This window comes from Pygocentrus nattereri, chromosome 12 (assembly GCF_015220715.1).
Source record: "Pygocentrus nattereri isolate fPygNat1 chromosome 12, fPygNat1.pri, whole genome shotgun sequence".
In the NCBI taxonomy this organism is placed as follows: Eukaryota; Metazoa; Chordata; class Actinopteri; order Characiformes; family Serrasalmidae; genus Pygocentrus; species Pygocentrus nattereri.
The window spans coordinates 34,887,934-34,893,933 of record NC_051222.1 but is presented as its reverse complement, the minus strand read 5'-3'; positions in this window follow the sequence as shown (position 1 = coordinate 34,893,933).

The window sequence follows — 6,000 nt, the reverse complement described above, 5'->3', positions numbered from 1 at the left end:
GGTGGCATCAGCCATCTTCTATGGAGTGGTCTGCTGGGGCGGCAGCATCTCCACTGCAGACAGGAAGAAACTGGACAAACTGATCCGGAGGGCCGGCTCGGTCCTAGGGACTCCTCTAGACCCAGTGCAGGCGGTGGGAGAAAGGAGGATGCTGAACAAGCTAGCATCCATGCTGGAGAACGACTCCCACCCCATGCGTGAGACTCTGGCAGCACTGGGCAGTTCCTTTAGTGACCGGCTCCTTCACCCCAAGTGTGTGAAGGAGCGCTATCGCAGGTCCTTCCTTCCTGCTGCTGTGAGACTGTACAACCAGCACTGCTCCCAGAAGACCACCTACAATACAATATACACTTACATTCAGAATGCGAACATTTTTCATTGTGCAATAGGCTAAGTGCAATACAGATTTATATGCAACTCTTATTTTATTTTATTTTATTATTATCCTTATTTTGTTGTAAATAGTCTAGAGATTTAGCTTTAATTTTTATTATTTATAATGTTGATAATGTTTATACTGTTTCCTGTTTCTACTATTGAGTGCCTTACTCCTGTTACTCTGCTGCTGCTGTAATACTGTGAATTTCCCCGCTGTGGGACTAATAAAGGATTATCTTATCTTATCTTATCTTATCTTATCTTATCTTATCTTATCTTATCTTATCTTACCTCATCTTATTTCTAACAGTGCAGCCTTAGGTTCTGTATTTTATGTTTTTTCATGGTAAGAAGGGTTGCATGGATAGGGTGTGATGATGGGGTTAAACATGATGGCATTCCGAAGGGGTTGCCATCCACTTTTACCCCATTGAATGCATTCAGCTCGTTCTACCATCACTTGCGCAAATGGAGTTGTGTGTTTGTGTTTATATATTTTCAAGCAACCTGGGACACTGGGCAAAATGTATGTAAAAAACAAAATGCAATGATATGCAAATAATTTAAACCATACATTTACTTGAAAATAGTACAAAGACAACATATCAAATTTTACTGAGAAACTGAGAAATTGTATTTTTTTTTTTTTGTTAGTTTTTTTTTATATTTGCCCATTTTGAATTTAATTTCCAAAAAGTTGGGGCAAAAGGCTGTTAAAGTTGTGTAATGTTAAAAGAAAAAAAACCTGGTGGTTGATTGGCAGCAGGTCAGTAAAATCACTGGGTAGAAAAAGAACATCTGAGAGAGACTTAGTCTTTCAGAAGTAAAGATGTAGAGGGGTTCACCACTCTGTGAAAGACTGCATGATCAAATACTGCAACAATTCAAGAATAACATTTAAATGTAAAATAGCGAAGAACTTTTGCGTTTCATCATCTACAGTACATGACAGAGTATCTAGAGAATTCTCTATGCAAAGACCAAAAAATATATATATATATTTGCTGGCCGTGATCTTTGGGCCATCAGGTGACTCTGCATTAAAAACAGACATGATTCTGTAGTAGAAATCATTGCACGGGCTGAGAAACACTTCTGAAAACCACTGTCTGTGAACACAGTTTGTTGTTGCTTCCACAAACGCAAGTTAAAACTAAAAAGCAAATAAGAAACTATATATAAACAGGATCCAGCAATACCACTGCCTCCTCTGGGCCCGAGCTCATTTAAAATGGACTGAGGGAAAGTGGAAAAGTGTCCTGTGGTCCAGTGAATCAACATTTGAAATTCTTTTTGGAAACCATGGACACTGTGCCCTCTGGGCTAAAGACCACCCAGCTTATTAGTGAACAGTTTAAAAGGAAAAGCCAGTACTTATGATGGCTTAAGGATGCATTAAAGCACATGGTACGGGTGATGTTTATATCTGTGAAGGCACCATTAATGGATATATAATATATATGTTTTAGCAACATATGCTACCGTCTTTTTCAGGAAAGGCCTGGCTTACTAAGCAAGATGATGCTAAACCATATTCTGCATGTATTACAACAGCATAGCTTCATATTAAGAGTCTGGGTGCTAAACTGGCCTCACTGCAGTCCAGACCTGTCACTGATAAAGTGCTGCATTATAAAATGAAAAAATACTACAAAGGAGACCCCAGACTGTTGAGCAGCTGAAATCTTGTATCAAACAAGGATGGAAAATATTTCATTTACAAAATTACAGCAATTGGTCTTCTCAGTTCTCAAACATTTACAGAGTGTTGTTAAAAGAAGAGGTGATGAAACATAGTTCTAAAAAATGTACATACAAATGCAAATCAAAGTAATTGAAATCTATCCATCCATCCATTATCTTCCGCTTTTCCGGGATTCTGGTCGTGGGGGCAGCATTTCATGCAATGAGGCCCAGACCTCCCTTTCCCCAGCCACTTCCACTAGCTCCTTTGGGGGGGGGGGGGGGGGGGGGTTCCAAGGTGCTCCAAGGCCAGCTGGGTAATATAATCATGCCAGCGTGTCCTGGGACTTCCCCGGGGTCTCCTCCCAGATGAACTTGCCTGTGACACCTCCCGAGGGAGGTGTCCAGGAGGCATCCTAACCAGAAGCCCGAACCACCTCAGCTGGCTCCTCTCAACACGGAGAAGCAGCGGATCCCTCCCGGATGACCGAACTTCTCACCCTATCTCTAAGGGAGAGTCCAGACACCCTGCAGAGGAAACTCATTTAGGCTGCTTGTATTCACGATCTTATTCTTTCTGTCATTACCCAAAGCTCATGACCATAGGTGAGGGTGAGAACGTAGATCGACCGGTAAATCGAGAGCCTTGCCTTATGGCTCAGCTCTTTCTTTACGACAACAGACTGGTAAAGAGCCCGCATCACTGCTGACCCAGCTCCAATCCGCCTGTCAATCTCCGCTCCCTTTTACCATCACTTGTGAACAAGCCCCCGAGAAACTTAAACTCCTCCACTTGAGGCAAGAGCTTATCACCGGTCGAGAGAGAGCTCTTTACCCTTTTCTGCCCAGGAACCATGGCCTTGGATTTGGAGGTAATGATTCTCATCCCGGCTGCTTCACACTGAGCTGCAAACCGATCCAGCAAAAGCTGAAGTTCACGGCCCTGATGTCCCCAATAGGACCACATCATCTGCAAACAGCAGCGAAGTGACCTTGAGGTCACCAAACCTGACAACCTCCATCCCCTGACTGTGCCTAGAAATTCTATCCATAAAAATTATGAATAGAAACAGTGACGGAGTCCAACTCTCACTGGGAACGAGTCTGACTTACTGCCGGCCATGCCAACCAAACTCCTGCTTGTCTGTACAGGGTCTGAATGGCTCGTAGCAAAGAGCCATGTACCCTGTACTCCCGAAGCGAAACTTCCCCTGTAGTTAGAACACACCCTCCGGGCCCCTTTTTAAAAAGAGGCTCCACCACCCCAGTTTGCCAATCCAGGTGCACCGCCCCCGATGTCCACGCAATGTTGAAAAGACGTGTCAGCCAAGACAGCACCATAACATCCAGAGCCTTGAGAAACTCAGGACAGATCTCATCCTCCCCTGGAGCCTTGCCACCAAGGAGTTTTTTAATTACCTTAGCGACTTCGGCCTCAGTAAGGGACAAGCCTATTCCCATGTCACCAGACTCTGCCTCTTCACTGGAGAATGTGTCAGTGGGATTGAGAAGGTCCTCAAAGTATTCCTTCCACCGCCCAATGTTGTCTTCAGTTGAAGTCAGCAGCACACCATCTCCACTATATACAATGCTAGTGGCACACTGCTTTCCCCTTCTGAGTCGCCTGACGGTTTGCCAGAATCTTTTCGGAGCCAACTTAATCACTTTCCAAGGCCTCACCAAATTCCTCCCACACCCAGGTTTTTGCCTTGGCGACGACTGAAGCCACAGATCGCTTGGCCTGTCGATATCTGCCAGCTGCCTCTGGTGTCCCACAGGCCAACCATGCCGGGTAGGACTCGTTCTTCAGCTTGACAGCGTCTCTCACTTGTGGTGTCCACCACCGGGTTCGAGGATTACCGCCCCGACAGGCACCAACTACCTTGCGGCCACAGCTATAGTCAGCCACTTCAACAATGGAGGAGCGGAACATGGCCCATTCTGAGTCAATGTCCCTCACCTCCCCCGATATCTGGTCAAAGTTCTGACAGAGGTATGAGTTGAAGATCAATCTGACAGGTTCTTCTGCCAGACATTCCCAGCAAACCCTCACTATACGTTTGGGCTTGCCTGGTCTGACTGGCATCTACCCCCACCACCTGATCCAACTCACCACCAGGTGGTGATCAGTTGTCAGCTCAGCTCCTCTCTTTACCCGAGTGTCCAAAACACATGGCCACAAGTCAGATGACACGACTACAAAGTCAATCATTGAACTGCGGCCTAGGGTGTCCTGGCGCCATGTGCACTTATGAACATCCTTGTGTTCAAACATGGTGTTCGTGATGGACAAACTGCACAGATATCCAAAAACTGAACATCACTCGGGTTCAGATCAGAGAGGCCATTCCTCCCAATCACACCCCTCCAGGTCTCACTATCATTGCCCACGTGAGTGTTGAAGTCCCCCAGTAGGACAATAGAGTCTCCAGGAGGAGCACATTCAAGCTCCCTTCCCAAGGACTCGAAGAAGGCTGGGTACTCTGAACTGCTGTTCGGTCCATAAGCACAGACAACAGTCAGGACCCGTTCCCCAAACCGAAGGTGTAGGGAAGCTACCCTCTCGTCTACCGGAGAAAACCCCAACATACAGGCGCCAAGTCAAGGGGCTATGAGAAAGCCCACACCTGCCCACCATAGGCAACTCCAGAAAAGTATAAAGTCCAGCCACTCTCAAGGAGATTGGACCCAAAGCCCAAGCCGTGTGTTGAGGTGAACCCGATTATATCTAGCCGGTATCTCTCAACCTCGCACAACAACTCAGGCTCCTTCCCCGCCAGTGAGGTAAAATTCCGAGTTCGAAAAGCCAGTTTCAGCAACTGAGGATCAGAACGCCAAGGCCCACGCCTTCAAACAATGCCCGATCCACAAAGCACTGAACCCCTACTACTGCCCCTCCCATCGGTTGTGGGTCGATGGGAGTAATTGAAATCTACCAGTCTGGAAAAGGCTTACAAATCCATTGCCAAGGCTCTGGGACTCCAGTGAACCAAAGTGAGAGCAATTATCCATAATTGGAGAAAACCTGTAACAGTGGTGAACCTTCCCAGGAGTGGGTAGCCTACCAAATTTTTACCAATAGTGCATGAAAGACTCATCCAGGAGGTCAAAAAAGACCCCAGACAAACATCTAAAGAACTGCAGGCCTCAGTTAAGGTCAATGTACTCAATTCAACAGTAAGAAAGATGCAGGGCAAAAATGGCATACATGGGAGAGGTGCAAGGTGAAAACACTGATGACCTATAAAAAACAAACAAACAAACAAAAAAAAAAAACCCACAAAGGCTCATTTTACATTTGCAACCCCAAGACATTTGGTATAATATTCTGTGGACAGATGAGTCAGTGGTGGAATTTTTTAGAAGACATGGGGCTCGTTACTGTGATGTGGACACACGTGCTGAGATAAGTGAGATTTATTAAGGGCAAATCCAAGGTAATCGTAACAGTCCAAGTTCAAGTAGCCAATACGGGGAGATCGGGGGGCAGACATGACAGACACCAGAATTCAACAGCTGGAGCTGTAATGTTCATGGGGGCAGGCGGGCCTGCAACGACGTCCTCGGGGCCAGGCGGGCCTGCAACAACGTCCATGGGGGCAGGCGGCGGGTCCAGAGGCGCGGCGACTGGTGGTGGTTCCGGAGGCTCGGCGACTGACGGGATGGTCCTTTGTCTTCCTCCGGGACAGACGAGATGCTCGTGTTCCCTCAGCACCAGGGGATTTGCTGTCTTAGAAACAGCCGGAGTTTCATCCCAATGGAACAACCACATACCGGAGTCTCGCTTACTCATTACGTCCTTTTGTGACTGGTCTTTCTATCACGGCGAGTGAGGAGACAGACACACGTGCTGAGATAAGCAAGATTTATTAAGGGCAAAGCTAGGGTCATCATTGTAACAGTACAGGTTCAAGTAGCCAATACGGAGAGATCGGGGGG